Source organism: Peromyscus maniculatus, chromosome 4 (assembly GCF_049852395.1).
Source record: "Peromyscus maniculatus bairdii isolate BWxNUB_F1_BW_parent chromosome 4, HU_Pman_BW_mat_3.1, whole genome shotgun sequence".
NCBI lineage: Eukaryota > Metazoa > Chordata > Mammalia > Rodentia > Cricetidae > Peromyscus > Peromyscus maniculatus.
Genome location: NC_134855.1, coordinates 33904669 through 33922627, shown reverse-complemented (window position 1 = coordinate 33922627; position 17959 = coordinate 33904669). Strand labels below are relative to the sequence as shown.

General features: G+C 37.1%; 1 long non-coding RNA gene across 1 annotated transcript; it reads left to right on the top strand.

The window, feature by feature from the left end:
• Positions 1-701: 701 nt before the first annotated feature.
• Positions 702-16727, top strand: LOC143272695 (uncharacterized). The gene is made up of 4 exons (XR_013050314.1): positions 702-747; positions 7803-7913; positions 11389-11489; positions 16627-16727. It is a non-coding gene; the product is annotated as an uncharacterized LOC143272695 (long non-coding RNA).
• Positions 16728-17959: the final 1232 nt, after the last annotated feature.

Below are 17959 nucleotides of genomic sequence, written 5' to 3'. Positions count from 1 at the left end.
ATTTACTGTATCTGAATGTAATTTTTCCAAGTTAAAAAAAATATACAGCTAGTAAGTTAGTCCTTGGTGCTACCCATTAATACCAGTAGCACCCTTCACAGTAACCAAAGCACGTCATCTGGCATGGCCTCTGTCCCCTGGGAGTTCCAAGTGCTTCTAATGAAAATACTGCCTTGTAGGTGGTTTTTAGTTATTTAAAGAAAATTAGACAATATCTTTACAAATTTGTGAGCTGCAAGCCTTCAATAAAATGCACAATAATCGTAAATTGAGATTCCCTCAACAGCGAAGAGAAGAACTCTTATCTGGTACTAGAAACCTATCCAAGTACCTGGTGCTAGTGAAGACATGGACCTAAGACCTTTGCTAGACTAACATCATTACTAACTACATTCTAAATCTGATTCTTATACCCACAAATAATTGTAGCTCTCATTCCACATCAAAAAGCTCCTCAAAAAGCAGGAAAAAAAAACCCCACAAAAACATTATGGCAGAAAACAAGTCAAAATGCAGAAATAACTGATTCTGAGGTTCCTAACTTTAAGGAACACATCTGCAATACAAGCCCTGTTCCTAAGACTCAGCTAACTTCTCTGGAAAATGGAAAGATTGTAAGAGCTTCGGGGCCTAGAAGTCTGCTTTGAGATTGTGTGTTCTAGAACTGAGAGGTAAGATGCATCCAGGATACCTCAACAATATGGCTTTCTAAACAAAACCTGGAGAATTATAACACCAATAGACATGGTAATGTAGAAGGAGAGAATCTCATAGGGCCACAACCCTAGACAAACAACTACAGGAAATTAATTACTGCTGAGAGTCAGATAATTAGTCTTCCCCAGATATGAGCCCCCTAATTGGTTATTTAATGCCAATGGTCAGCCCCAAAATCATATACACAAATGCAACAGACTAAGTTGGTTGAGTGTGTGTGTTTGTGTGTGTGTGTAAAACAATAATAATCAGAGATAAAGAGGTGGTTAATTTGAGAGTAAGTAAGGGGGAGCCATATGAGGAGCTGGAGGGAGGGGATATTAGAGATATAGGAGGGAAGAAAGGGAAGGGAGAATTATGTAACTATGTTTTAATTAAAATTATAATTTAAAAAGTAATAACACTAAGAAAAAGAAGCTAGTAAAAGCATGTAACTAGAAATTCTGAGAAATGTGATGTTATGTGATTTGGTTATAGTGTAATATTGTAAACTGCTCTTATATGACATAGTCATTCAGCATGACCTGTTGATACAATTGTGATATATAAGATTCCACCAGGAGACCCGCCCCCAGCTCCCATCCTGCCCCCGGATTTCCCTTCTGGACAAGAGGTGAGTGTCTGGGCTCAGCCTAGATCCCATCCCTGGGCACCAGCCACTCCAGGGAAGACCTGCCCAACTTGGCCCCAGGTTCTGGCCATTGGGCAGGTTCCCTTCTAGCCCTACCAAGAAGGCTCCTCTTCTCCAAGACCCCCGGCATACCCTGCAATCTCCACGCCCTGCCCCCATGCCCATCCGCCCAAGACCCCAGCCACTTCTTGAGACTTAGAGACCAGCTCCCTCCCAGCTCCCATCCTGCCCCCAGACTTCCCTTCTGGACAAGAGGTGAGTGTCTGTGCTCAGCCTAGACCCCATCCCTGGGCACCAGGCACTCCAGGGAAGACCTAACCAACTTGGCCCCAGGTTCTGGCCACTGGGCAGGTTCTCTTCTAGCCCTACTGGGAAGACTCCCCTTCTCCAAGACCCCTGGCAGACCCTGCAATCTCCACACCCTGCCCCCAAGCCCATCTGCCCTAGACCCCAGCCACTTTCTGAGACATAGAGACCAGCCCCCAGCTCCCATCTTGCCCCCAACCCAGGATTTCCCTTCTGGACAAGAGCTCCCATCCTGCCCCAGACTTCCCTTCTGGACAATAATGCTCAATTGAATCACCAATGGGTTAAGGTCATACTTCAAAAACCTCTACTCCACAAAACTGGAAAATCTAAAAGAAATGGATAATTTTCTGGATAGGTACCACATACCTAAGTTAAATCAAGACCAGATAAACTATTTAAATAGTCCAATAACCCCTAAGGAAATAGAAACAGTCATTAAAAGTCTCCTAACCAAAAAAAAAAAGCCCAGGACCAGATGGTTTCAGCACAGAATTCTACCAGATCTTCAAAGAAGAGTTAATACCAATACTCTCTAAATTGTTCCACACAATAGAAACAGAAGGAACATTACCAAACTCCTTCTATGAGGCTACAATTACCCTGATTCCTAAACTGAACCAGGATACAACAAAAAAAGAGAACTACAGACCGATCTCCCTCATGAACACTGATGTAAAAATAATAAAATACTGGAAAACAGACTCCAAGAACACATCAAAACAATTATCCACCATGATCAAGTATATCCCAGGGATGCAAGGATGGTTCAACATATGAAAGTCCGTCAATGTAGTAAGTACACCATATAAACAAACTCAAAGAAAAACACCACATGATCGTCTCACTAGATGCAGAAAAGGCATTTAACAAAATCCAACACCCCTTCATGATAAAGGTCTTGGAGCGATCAGGAATACAGGGAACATACCTAAACATAATAAAGACAATTTACAGCAAGCCAACAGCCAACATCAAATTAAATGGAGAGAAACTCAAAGTAATTCCACTAAAATCAGGAACGAGGCAAGGCTGTCTGCTCTCCCCATACTTATTCAATATAGTACTTGAAGTTCTAGCCAGAGCAATAAGACAACATAAGGAGATTAAGAGATACAAATTGGAAAGGAAGAAGTCAAGCTTTCCCTATTTGCATATAACATGATAGTATACTTTAGTGACCCCAAAGATTCAACCAAGGAACTGATACAGCTTATAAACACCTTCAGCAACATAGCAGGATACAAGATCAACTCAAAAAAAATCAGTAGCCCTCCTATATACAATTGACAAACAGGCTGAGAAGGAAATCAGAGAAACAGTACCCTTTACAATAGCCACAAATGACATAAAATACCTTGGGGTAACACTAAGCAAGCAAGTGAAGGACCTATATGACAAGAACTTTAAGTCCCTGAAAAAAGAAATTGAAGATATCAGAAAATGGAAAGATCTCCCATGCTCATGGATAGGCAGGATTAACATAGTAAAAATGGCAATCTTACCAAAAGCAATCTCCAGATTCAACGCAATCCCCATCAAAATACCAACACAATTCTTCACAGAGTTGGAAAGAATAATACTCAACTTCATATGGAAAAACAAAAAACCCAGGATAGCCAAAAGAATCCTGTACAATAAAACAACCTCTGGAGGCATCACGATCCCTGACTTCAAGCTCTAGTATAGAGCTACAGTAATAAAAACAGCTTGATACTGGCATAAAAACCGACATGTGGACCAATGGAATCAAATTGAAGACCCTGACATTAATTCGCACACCTATGAACATACAATTTTTAACAAAGAAGCCAAAAGTGTACAATGGAAAAAAGAAAGCATCTTCAACAAATGATGCTGGCATAACTGGATATCAACATGTAGAAGGCTGCAAATAGATCCATATCTGTCACCATGCTCAAAACTTAAGTCCAAGTGGATCAAAGACCTCAACATAAATCCAGCTACTCTGAACCTGCTAGAAGAGAGAGTAGGAAGTAGTCTTGAACACATTGGCATAGGAGATCACTTCCTAAATATAATACCAGTAGCACAAACACTGAGAGAAACAATCAATCAATGGGACCTCTTGAAACTGAGAAGCCTTTGTAGAGCAAAGGTTATGGTCAACAAGGCAAAGTGACAGCTTACAGAATGGGAAAAGATCTTCACCAACCCCACATCTGACAGAGGACTGATATCCAGAATATATAAGGAACTCAAGAAATTAGACATCAAAATGCCCAACAGTCCAATTAAGAAATGGGCTATAGAACTAAACAGAGAATTCTCAACAGAGGAAACTCAAATGGCTGAAAGACATTTAAGGAATTGCTCAACATCCCTAATCATCAGGGAAATGCAAATCAAAACAACTCTGAGATACCACCTTACACCTGTCAGAATGGCTAAGATCAAAAACACTGAAGACACCTTATGATGGAGAGAATGTGGAGCTAGGGGAACTCTCCTCCACTGCTGATGGGAATGCAAGCTTGTACAACCACTTTGGAAATCTATATGGTGCTTTCTTAGAAAATTGGGAATCAATCTTCTCCAAGATCCAGCTATACCACTCTTGGGCATATACCCAAGGAATGCTCAATCATACCACAAGAGCACTTGCTCAGCTATGTTCATATCAGCATTGTTTGTAATAGCCAGAACCTGGAAACAATCTAGATGCCCTTCAACTGAAGAATGTATAGATAAAATGTGGTACATATACACAATGGAATACTACTCAGTGGAGAAAAACAATGACATCATGAGGTTTGCGGGCAAATGGATGGATCTAGAAAAAATCATCCTGAGTGAGGTAACCCAGACTCAGAAAGACAAACATGGTATGTACTCAATCATAGAAAGATACTAGATGTGGAACAAGAATGACTGGACTGCTACTCACATCACCAGGGAGGCTAGCTGGAAAACAGCTCCCCAAGAAACACAAGGGGATCACCCAATGATGGAGAAATGGATGAGATCTACATGAACAGCCTGGACATGAGTGGGGGTAATGAAGGGCGAGGGTCGAGGAAAAGAGAGCTTGGGGGAGAGGGAGATCCCAGCTGGATCAAGAACTGAGAGGGAGAACAAGGAATAGGACACAATGGTAAATGAAGACCACATGAGAATAGGAAGAAGCAAAGTGCTAGAGAGGCCCACAGAAATCCACAAAGATACCCCCACAATAGATTGCTGGCAATGGTCGAGAGACACCCTGAACTAACCTACTCTGGTGATGGGATGGCCAAACACCTACTCTGGTGATGGGATGGCCAAACACCCTAATTGTCATGCTAGAAACCCCATCCAATGACTGAGGGATCTGGATGCAGAGATCCATGGCTAGGCCCTGGGTGGAGCTCCGGGAGTCCAATTAGTGAGAAAGAGGAGGGTTTATATGAGCGAGAATTGTTGAGACCAAGGTTGGATAAAACACAGGGACAAATAGCCAAACGAATGGAAACACATGAACTATGAACCAATGGCTGAGGGGCCCCCAACTGGATCAGGCCCTCTGAATGGGTGAGACAGTTAATTGGCTTGATCTGTTTGGGAGGCATCGAGGCAATGGGACCGGGTCCTGTGCTCATGGCATGAGTTGGCTGTTTGAAACCTGGGGCTTATGCAGGGTTGCTTGGCTCGGCCTGGGAGGAGGGGACTGGACCTGCCTGGACTGAGTCTACCAGGTTGATCTCAGTCCTCAGGAGGAGGACTTTGCCCTGGAGGAGGTGGGAATGGGGGGATGGGCTGGGGGAAGGGGAGGGGGGCAGAAAGGGCGAGAACAAGGGAATCCGTGGCTGATATGTAGAACTGAATTTTATTGTAAAATAAAATTATATATATATATATATATATATATATATATATATATATATATATATTCCAACAGGATAAAAATGCATACTGGTTATGATAAAAATTTATATAAACTGGAGTACATATTAAAACAATAAGAATATAATACAGAAAACCTATAAGCCATGGCATAGTCATATACTATCAATATCAGACACTATATACTATACATAATTATATTGGTATAGTTCACAACACTTAGCCCTGTAGGTTTGTTGAAATCAACATCATTAACACATGGTGACAAATTGTCTTATGATACTAAAACATCTATGATGTCACTGAGCAAGTATTTTTCAGCTCCATTATAATTTTATGGGACCAATATACATAAGATCACTGACCAAAATATTGTAATGATAATGATTACTATGTAATGTTCTAATTTTCTTGCCTCTGTCTCCCAGGTGCTAGAGTTACAAAAGTGAATCATTGTTCTATATTTTAGTATATGATTAAATACAGTAGTTTATTTTTTATATAATAATCTGATATAAAGGTTAGTCTTCCTTCAAAGCATCTCAACAAATAATAAAAATTGTGTTAGTTTGAAAAAAAATTTCCTTATTGATATTAAGAAATGTAGAAATTATACAAGTTCTTTTCTGGTTATTCTTTAAATATAGAATATGAGTAGAAATTTTATATTGTTCCCATAGGAGTTAGAAAGATGAAATGACTGCTCGGGAACATAGGGGCATGATGCGCTACACTCTTCAAAATAATGGCAGTTTTTGCACAGGCTTAATACAGTCTGAATTCTGTTTGATGGGTTAAGGAGAAGGGCTGGGAGATTTTGTAGAATATCATCAATTCATCTTCATTTTGGTAATGCAATGTAGGGAAGTAAAATTGTATTGTACATATGTGTGTGAGAGCTCTTGGAATTTACTTGTCTTAGAATCTAAAACTGTGTTTGTTGTAAGTGTGCATGGCCATGTCCTTTATAGTTTTATTTTTAGTGTGGGGACCAACGATTCACAATCAGATCCTGGTTAGCAAGCACTCTTACTGATGACTGTTACCTAGCCATCACTCAAGCCCTAGACTATATTTTTAAAGAAATGAAATAATACTAGTCACATATACTTTTGAATATTCTCAATCAGAGAAAATATTAAAAGATAATTATGGGAATATATGTAAAATATAATTCTAAAGTAGATAGCGGTATACTATAAATAAAAAGGCGGTAGAAATCTTAATCTGCCACTGTTTACATTCATATTTATTAAGGCAATAATGTTTAAATATTTGCATTTTGGTAAATTTAGTGAAAATAAGATATAGATTAAATATTTGTGTTGTATTACTCGACTTTAAAGTTATATTCACAAATATAAGAGAATGTATTATGTAAAAAATAATTCAAAATGTCTAAAAGCTTATTATCCCAGAATGTGTAATAATTGGTATTTGTTTTAAAAGCTTCACAGAATTTTATGCTTCTCATTACTTACAGTAAAAGTGTTTCATAATTATTTCATGCAATTTGCTTTAAATTAGAGTTCAGGCCATTTTTAGAGCATAAAAATAAATGGAACATGTCATTGCAATAAAATCATTTTCTAACAAAGGCTAAAATTACCTATTTTTATCTTAAATAAAACTCTTAGGATAATGCCTTTCCTCTGACATCTGAGGAAGCAGCAAGCTATGCTCTAATTCTGTGGAGAATTCGACTGGAGTAAACAGTGGCAGCTATCAGTGTTCCCATTCCCAACTATCCCACCTACCTAGAATAGGAAAGAGGCATTTTATCTTTCTCCTAAAATCCTCTGGCTGGCATAGTCCTATTACAGCTTTTACCTAATCTTCCTGTTCCTTTTAAATGTCTACAAATAATGTTTTAAAGAACTAAGCTGGTATGTAAGAGCAAAGGTGACGTTTTAAAATGTAATGATTTTTTTTTTTTTTTGTATTTTAGCATATGGGTAAAGGAAATCACCTTATGTAGTTAAAATGGTTTTGTTCTCTAAAATAACCAGGTAAGAAAACTAAGATATTTTCTGTATTACTCACCTTTGCTAGCTCTTTTGGCTGCTTTCTTCTTCCATTGCCTGGTTTTCTGCTCTGCTCTTTCACTAACACTCTATCATCACTGAGAGGTCAATGGCAGCAGCCAAGTGAAAAGGAGATTCAATCTCTGCTCCAAGTAGTGTACTGCTGTGGCAAACATTCCTCATAAAAGGAAAAATCTTAACTCTATGCTTCTTGAGGTCAGGTCAAGGTAATACGTAAAAATAAACATTTCCAAAAGCTGGTGCTTTTTTTTTTCTGTTAGAAAGAAGAGGAAGGAGTGAACACAGAAAGGCAGAGGACAGATGGTGGTTGTGGAAAGGTTTGACAACAATTATCAGTTAAAGTGAAAAAAGATAATGAACCTGCAAAAATGGTAAATGGTCTGAAAAGGCATTTCTTTTTGTCTTTCATTTTTGTTAGTTCTTTGAAAATTTCATATGATGCATTTTGATCATAACCATGCCTTCCTCACACTCCTCCTGGAAGTACCCCTTTTCATACTCACCCAACTTTGTGTCCTTCCTTCTTATTTATTTCATCAAGAGCACCTTGGACATTTGGCCTTCCCTAGAGGTTTTTCTATGTAACAGGGGTTGCATGTTTCAAAATAAGCTGATTCTCTTTCATCTAGCAGCTATCCATTGCCTGTGTAGCTCGGAGTGAGACTTTATGTCCACCTCCTCTCTGCACGATGGAACTTTGCCTGTCCTGATGTCACACAGATATGAGGCATGCTGTCTCAACTGCTGTGCATTTATATCGTGCTACTGCTCTTCTAGGTCCAAAAAATATCGTTTCTTTGTCATACACTACCACCTCCTTTTCCTCTCTCTTCTACAATGATCCCTACACCTTGAAAGCAGAAAACATGATATAGAGGTTCTGTTTATGGTTGATCATTCCACAGTCTCACATTCTCTACATTTGTATCTATTGCGAATCTTTGTGTTAATCACCATTCATCTGAAATTGAAGCTCCTCTAATGAGGGTTGCACCCTTGGTTATAACAATAGTCATTAGGACTTAGTTTAATACTATTAAAACTTAGTTTATTACTTTCAGAGTAATTTTAGCAGATTATCTCCTAGGGCCTATGAGCTAAAGATAACCATGCCAGGAATTAGTTTTATCTTAGGGAGTAGGCATTAGATCGAACCAGAAAGTGGTTGGTTACTCCCATAGCATTCATGCTTCTATTTCATGGGCAGGCATCTCATGACACTTACGACTACATCTCATGTAGTCACTGTTGTAGCTCACAGAGTTCACAGTTAGGTAAGACTGGTGATCTTTTTTTCCTCTTGCAGACTTCATAGAACCTTCCAGCACTATGAAAGCTAGTCAGTAGGAGGGATGAAGCTTCCAGGTTAATATCAGCTTTATATGTTATATAGATATATGGAAGTTTCAACAGTAATAGATTTCCATATGAGTTTTTGAAAATGTCTTTAGTGTGAGTTACCCTCTTTTCTAAATGCTCATGTACTCTGCTCTACTGTCCCTTATCCCATTAAACACTTTCTGAACCGTTATCCCCTTTTAGCTCTTTATATAACCTGGCTCTATCTTTTTTTTGCTTGAAATAGCTCATCACAGTCCTTTATTCATTCTCTGTCTCCTATGCTTATTTCCAATTGAACCTACATATGTGGGAATTCAAGACTAATATTCACTAATGAGAAAAAACTTATGGTTGTATTCCTCAGTCTGAGATACCCAACTCAGAATGTTTCCATAGCTATCCATTTACCTGTGAGTTTCATTTTTCTTAAAAGCTGAATAATATTTTTGTGTGTAAATGTACCACATTTTCATTATCCATTCATCAGTTGATAGACATCAAGTCTATTTTCCATTTGCTAGTTAATGTGAATAAACTTCATCAGTTGATAGACATCAAGGCTATTTTCCATTTCCTAGTTAATGTGAATAAACAGCAGTGAAGATGGATAAGCCAGTAGCTCTGTAGTAGTCTGTGCAGTCTTTCAAGCACATGCTCCATGGTGTAGATTGTTCATGTGATAAATCTATTTCTATCTTTTGAGGAAACTCAACACACACACACACTGATTTCCATAATGCCTGTATCAGTCATCCCATCTGCAGTGAATAAGTGTTCCTCCTTTCCCACATCCATGCCACCATATTTTCTACCTCTCATTTTCTCTTTCTCCCTTTCTCTCCCTCTCTCTCTTCTTTCTCTTTTGCATATTAGCCTTTCTGATTGGAGTATGATGAAATCTCAAAGTAGTTTTAATTTGTATTTCCCTCATAACTGGGAATTCTGAACTTAAAACTTTTTTCAGCCACTACATTTCTTTTGATAACTTTATATTTAGCTCTATGTTCCATTTTTAAAAATTGGGTTGTTTTCTTAATGTTTAAGTTTTTAAATTCTTTGTATATTCTAAATAATTCTAGACACTTTCTGTTAGATGTACAACTGGTAAATAATTTTCCTATCGTGTGGCCTGCTCCTTTACTCAAATGATGGTATACTTTGCTATGCAGTAGTTTTTAATTTCATGGGGTCCCATTTCCTAATTATTTAGATGAATGGCCATGCTTCCTTGGTCCTTTGAATAGCCATTTCTTCAAAGACATGTGAGATGTTAATTTGCACAGGAAATATGATCAACATGACAAAACATAAGAAGAATGTGTTTAAAAAGTACAATGATATACCACCTCACATGCAACAGAACTGTTATCCAATATCATAAAATAAGAAGTATGCAGAGAAATTGAGTATTGTTCACTATTGGCAGACAGGTAGAATGGTATTATTGAGAATAGCAGAACTCCTGAAAAAATTAAAAAGAAATGTCCATGTACTATAGCAATTCCACTTCTGTGTATGTATCCAAAATGATTGGAAACAAAATGTGCTAAGACATAAGTGTATACTCCTGTCCCACAGCACAATTGTCAACCATGTCAAAAACAGAGAAACTTCCAAACTAATGGTTTCTGAACATTAGGCCACACATAACCATTTTTGATCAGTATTGACTATTCCTGAATGAATAAAAATAATTCAACTGAAATTACAGAGAACAATTTATATGAGAACATCATCATTTGCTTTTCCCCTCATTTCCCTTTTTATGCCAGAATAAATTAAAGCTAAATATTAGTACGTGATATAGGTTGGGGAGAAGATGAGAAGTTTCTATTGGATATCTGCATTCTTTTGTGGTACAGAGCCAGAACTGTTGTGACAGTTACTACTACTTTTGAATCTAAGATCTTTCAGTTTTATGCAGAAATGATTCAGTCTACCAGGTGGATCAATAAGGTCAATATTAAAATATTTAAGAAAAATCACTAATCCAATTATCACTATATTTCCTCTGAAATCCTAAGTCGTTCTTCATTGTCTGTTTGCTAATATTGGGTATATATTAGTGTGCCCTCTATTTTGTGATAAATGTCATGATCAAAAGCAACTTGGAGAGGAAAGGGTTTATTGCATGTCATATGTTACATTCCATCATCAAGAAAGTCTGGGCACAACGCAGAAGCAAAATCTGAAACAGAAACCATTGAGAAATCCTGCTTACTAGCTTGCTCTCCATGGCTTGTTTAGCTTGGATTATTATACAACCCAGGGCCCTGTGCCCTGGATTGGCACCGTGAATCGTGGGCAGAGCTATCCCATACCAAGCATTAGTCAAGAAAATGCCCCCACAGGCTTGTCTACAGGCAAACCTGATAGAAGAATTTTCTCAGGTGAGGTTTCCTCTTCCTAGATGGCTCTATCTTATGTGTATTTGACAAAAATAATCAGCACACTGTGTGAAATTGCTAATGGCATTTCTTCTTTGTAATGTAATCAACTTTTCAGGAAAATGTATCAGAGGGACAAAGCATGAGAAGGGGATTTTCCTGTCATGAAAGCATAAAACTGACCCATGATTTGCCTCAGTCATGCATCTGAAATATAAGGTAACTCAGCAGCTATTTTGTTAGACGATCTTCCTGAGAGCGCCTACTATGCAGACACAGCCAATTATCTATATACAGTTTGCCTGGCTCTCTGTGGCTTGCTTCTTCACTTCAGGGATACTTTCTGTTTTCTCAATGACAGGGCAATATGAGCTGAGGACACATTTGTGCATTGAGGCTGAACTCCACCCTTTATGGGAGCAAACGGTTTTTCAAGTTGTTCTTTTTATTTTTGTAGTTTTTCTTTCAACCCTAGGATTGTAGTTTTGCACAAAGAAAAAATATACATATTTTGACAATTCTCGCTCATATAAACCCTCCTCTTTCTAGCTAATTAGACTCCCGGCGCTCCACCTGGGGCCTAGCCATGAATGTTTGCATCCAGATTCCTCAGTCCTTGGATGGGGTTTCTGGCACAACTATTAGGGTGTTTGGCCATCCCATCACCAGAGTAGGTTAGTCCCGGCTGTCTCTCGACCATTGCCAGCAGTCTTTTGTGGGGGTATCTTTGTGGATTTCTGTGGGCCTCTTTAGCACTTTGTTTCTTCCTTTTCTCATGTGGTCTTCATTTACCATGGTCTCCTATTCCTTGTTTTCCCTCTCTGTTCTTGATCCAGCTGGGATCTCCCGCTCTCTTTCCCTCGACCCTCTCCCTTCATTGCTCCCACTCATGTCCAGGTTGTTCATGTAGATCTCAGCCGTTTTTCCGTCATTGGGCGATCCTCGTGTCTTTCTTGGGGGGACAAATAGCCAAACGAATGGAAACACATGAACTATGAACCAAAGGCTGAGGGGCCCCCAACTGGATCAGGCCCTCTGAATAGGTGAGAGAGTTGATTGGATTGACCTGTTTGGGAGGCATCTAGGCAGTGGTACCAGGTACTGTGCTCATTGCATGAGTTGGCTGTTTGAAACCTGGGACTTATGCAGGGACGCTGGCTCATTCTGGGAGGAGGGGACTGGATCTGCCTGGACTGAGTCTACCAGGTCGATCTCAGTCCTTGGGGGAGGCTTTGCCCTGTAGGAGGAGAGAATGGGGGTTTGCTGGGGGGAAGGGGAGGGGGGCAGGAAGGGGAAGAGCAAGGGAATCTGTGGCTGTTATGTAGAACTGAATGGTATTGTAAAATAAAATAAAAGGAAAAAAAATACACATTTTGAATGAGTTTGAGATGTAAAATTATAAGGATCTTTTAAATTTATTAACTACTAGTTCTGTCCATAATAAAAGATGCTGTGTTTCTAATTGTCCATGATGGGATACCTAGGAAGACCCCTGTATGTTAAAACTCAGAGAATTGAAACAAGAATACCATGCAAAAATTATAGTTCATTTCTGTTTTCAATTTTAAATGACTTTCAATTCATTTGAAACAGGAACAACTTTGATTAAGGCTTTAAGCTTTCCAAAGTTGAGATGATATAGACTATTAAAAAAGAAAAGGGGTAAAAACCAAAGGTTTTAAAAGTAACTGGGAACAAATATTTCAGTATTGCTTTATACCTCTCTCCCTATGTGTCTACCATAGTATCTAATTTTCTATTTCCTAAAAATTGTTTTTAAAATAGTTACACTAAACATTACAACTTCTTAAATTACTGAGTTGTATACTCCCTGTAGCATTCTCTTTTACCTAGGTTTGGTAAAACTATTCTTTTCTTCAAAGGTTTATTTTATGCAGTAAAATAATCTATGACATTAGAAACATTTTCCTATGTTAAGAGTGAATGGAATGTGTATATACTTATAAATAGTATAATTTGTGTGCAGAGTCTATAATTTTGTGAGAATTAGCAACCTATTATATGTCATCTGTATAATGACATCAGTTGTAATCAGATATTTAGTTTCTTGCTTTACAATTCCAATTTTTTATCAAGTGTGAAACTTTGTAGGGAAGTCATTCTTCTTATGATAAGATAGATATATTATTTTATAAGAGACAGAGATAGACAGAGAGATGATAGATATTATATTCTTACACGCTGCTGGCTCATATTAAAACAAATTATTATGTTTTATTCTTGTCTTGGTATGCTCTTCATGATTTATATGTGCTGCTTGCCCGTATTTAAGTGCATATTTCGGAGACATTCATCACATTCATGCCTTTGTGTGTTCACCTCCAACATTTTTTATCATTCTCAATAAAACTATAGTTACAAAACAATTTCCCCAGTTATCAATTTTCTTCTTTCCATGTTATCTTCCAACTTTCATTTTTCTCTGAACAAAGGGTTATTGACATCATTCCATGTGAGGAGATGCTTGTGGCAGTAACATGCAGCATTGTATATTCAAAATTACATACTTATGAGAGCTTTCAACCTGACCTTATTCTACACCAGCATTTTAATAACTTGCTTATATAAATGTGTATGCTAACTTTTCAGTGTCCAGAAATATTTTGAATCTCATATACATAATGCAGATATATTATTAAAATTGTCCTTGGCCAAGCACCATGTCTGGTGCACATTATGTGACAAAGAATTATGCATTGAATGAATTAGTGAATTAGAGAATATTGTCTAGTTGAACTGAGGAACAAAATATAATAGCACATTCTGGAGAAAACCATTTCTGAGAATTATATCTCATCAATAACTGTAATAAAACCTAAATATTAAGATTTCCCTGTGCACCTATAAGTGAATGCTACTTCTGAGATATAGTAAAGTTTTCTTTTGCAAACAGAAATCAACATTTTGATAATATCTTATGAATTCAATCTATACACATATACATTCCACTTTTGCATATATTAATATAATTGTTTGAAAGAGCAAATGTTGACAGAAATTGAATTATCACACTGTACTTTTGGCATGAAAAAGTTTATTTGCTCACATTAGAAGAACTATTAACAGTAAATTCAAGAACAAAAGTCAAAAGCTAGTTATTTGCTAGATAACATATTGATGACAAAGTGAAAGATAAATGATGACTTAGAAAGAGGGTGTACAAGCACACAGACAGATCCAGGGAACCTTTGGATGCAAATCTGAATGGAAATGATGTGGAGGATAGGTAGTGGACTGCTGAGTCTAGCCCAGGTGTTGTTTTACTGGTTCAATGATTATGGCATGCTCTGGACACTCTTGGCTCTTCGGAACACAAGATCAAGTCATTTTTTTTTTTTTTTTTTTTTTTTTTTGAGAAAAAGGCCTAAGTGGAAGGAGGGGATTGCACAAGTCTCCCATGTTTTATAGAGGAGCACAAACAAACAAACACAATATAGTTTTCTGAGATCACCATAGCTAAATTAGGAGCTGAGTTGTCTGCCACCTCACTGTGACCAGAGATTGCCACATTGGATGCTATTTCAAATGTCAGTTATCTATGAAGATGGCAAGTGTGGGTGGGAGAGAAAGAGGGAACATTTGACCATCTGCTCTGTGATTAAATAGGCCTAAAATTCAAGTAGATAGTATTTGCTATTTTAGCATTTGACAGTCAATAAATGTGTCCACTCTTCCGTGATGCCAAGAGTGAACATTAGTTACTCAACCAAGAAGAGGATTTACATCTATTATTGGCAACTATGGTTTAATAGATATGAAAATTCATCTTCCCTTCCTTTTCTCTCCACTACAATAGAATGTCTATTTTGGTGAAATTTTAATGTTTAATTTAACAAAATCTTGAATATGTGACGAGGATTAAAGGGAAACATGCATTATAAAAAGAACGCAAAATTGGGATGACTAAAGAACAAAGAGATCAGATGGACATTGCATTTAACTACCTTCAACATTATGAGAGGCCACTGCCAATGGCCCATAAAGGACAAGCTATGTCTTGAGCATTCTTTAGGTCTAGAGTTTTATTTTCTAAATACCAAAGCCCAGTCTTTCAAACCTAGTCTTTGGTGTCTCCTTACTTAAGGCTTGTTTTTAATACTTCTAGTAAAAAAGGTAGAAAATAAAGCAAAGACTACCTTTCTTGCTGTTTTTTGGTAAGCATATAAAAATATGAGAAATATATTAGGAGTCATCCATGAAGAACAGTTGCTTAATAATTTAACCTAATAATATCATCAGATAGTTATAATATTTTGACATTTCAGGTCACAACAATGTTTCCCTTTTAAAAAATTGAATCATTAAAACAAGCTCATATGGGTCAACGTGCCTCAGAGTGGGACTGTGTGACTTGCTTTTGACATTAATTGCAGATGTATTTCCTGCAATGGTGATCGGCATGAGTTTGTATGTAGTGACCAGAAGGGTTTGTGAGCTTTTCCTAACAGTTTTCAGTTCCTTCTCCTCCACGAGACTCTGTCTGAAGTACCTGCTTTAGAATGGGGTGCTGGCAGTCCACAAGCCTTTACTCATTTCCATCTTACGTGGAGTTCTCTCTTCAGTGAGTTTATTCCTGGAGTTTGAGTGATTAAACTTGCTTTCTCTCAAATAAAAACAGGTGATGTTGATGAGCTCAGTGTTCCAGTAACTTGTTTCATCTCCACAAATTTCTTTGGAAATGCATAATACATTGCTTTGGTTGATGTAGATTTGAGTCATAACTTTACAAAAAGTTATAAATATTTCGTTCTCTTTTATGAGTCTATTATAAGTATAATAGCTTAGCATTTATCACACACAAACCAGTATTATAAATAAAATATTTGAATTGCCATGTTGATGATTTAAAGATCAAAGTAAGTACATTTTAGTTTAACATGAAAAGTAGCTAGCTCTAGTTGTTTCTAAAAATTGAAACACAGGTGACCTGAGCAGAAAGGAAACTATCCAGTCACATTTAAATTTTGGACAAATATTTGTGACATGTTCTTACCTATAAGTAAAATGGTCATGAAAACATATTACAATTCAGGAATTACCTGCTTTAGAATGGGGTGCTGGCAGTCCACAAGCCTTTACTCATTTCCATCTTACGTGGAGTTCTCTCTTCAGTGAGTTTATTCCTGGAGTTTGAGTGATTAAACTTGCTTTCTCTCAAATAAAAACAGGTGATGTTGATGAGCTCAGTGTTCCAGTAACTTGTTTCATCTCCACAAATTAAAAGTAAAGTGAGAAATAAGCTGATGTGTCAAGGTTTTTGACATCCTGATTAACTGGGCAAACTGCTTGCTTAAAAATGTCTAAGCCTTTATTAAATTTTTTCTATACCCATTAGATCTGCACTCTCTACAAGCCTTTGGTGGCTCCAAGATTCCCAGCAAAGACACCGATTTGATGTCTACTTAATCACAAGCTATCATTATTGTCATCCTCCAGGTATTAATTCATGAGTTTCTTTTGGTAGAAATAATAGTGCTGTTTGTGATAATATTTATTCAAAGATCCTTTGCAGTAGTTATTTTAACTGTCAGAGGCCCACTTCTGGCATAGAGCACCAGTTACCTATCGTGATGTTTTTACTTCTCTCAACTCTGGAACTACATCTGTGATATTCAAATTTAAATGGGTACTTCAGAAGAATCCTCTGAGCCCCAAACCACTTTCTTCATTGCCTCAGTTTTCACTCCTCTTCATTTGTGAGGATGTAATTAAAAGTATGACACATTTCTCTTCAAGTATCAAAATATTGTGTCACAGATAAAATCCAGTTTTAGAGATTAAAACAAAATAATCTAGGGTTTCTATTCAACCAAAAACAGGCTTTTCAAGCACTGATGTTAAAATACTTAGGTAAAGACTGTAATAATAAGCCATAAAACCAATACTAGTAACTAATGCCCGAATCTGCCTCCAATGAATGTTAAGTGAATTAAATACTGTCAGACACAGAAAAGCTAGCCCCTGTCCATTCATCTTGGAAAACATTGAAAAGGTTATATTCAATGTCTTCAAATCTTTGTTAAAAGCTAAATGCTTAATTAATTAATTAATTTATGAGCATCTAATGCTTCATGAAAAAATGAATCAGGAAAACACAACAGAAAAGAGTTCCAATTTTAAATGTGTATTTAAATTAAATCTTGAAAAACATTTGCTATGTAAGAAATTGAACTAAATATAAAACTGGTTGCTACAGTTGTACATTATTGTTCGGATTGTTCCATGGAGTTTCTGAGTTGAGGAATATTTCCTTTTTTAGTAGTAACTGTGAATAATCTTGAAAGTATCCTATGACACTATAAATGCTAACTCAATGTTCTCTCTAGTTGCTATATTTCCCTAAATGCTTATTAACTATAATCTTGTTATTATTTCTTGGTAATGTTATCTACATAAATTGTGGCTTGATACCATTTAAATCTTCAAACTAAATGTGTTGTTATATCTGTACCTTCTTTGCTTAAAATGTTATGAGTGAATAAATAGCATAGACATTTTAAGTACTTATGTGTCTTTTAACCATAAATTAAAGCAGATATGAAATGTTTATATTGACCAAGAAATGTAAAGAACATGAAAGGTCTGTGATTTCTCCTTTCTACTGGTAGAGTGAGTGGGCCTTTTTTTCGAACACAAAAATGGCATATTGCAACTCCCCAGCATCTCTT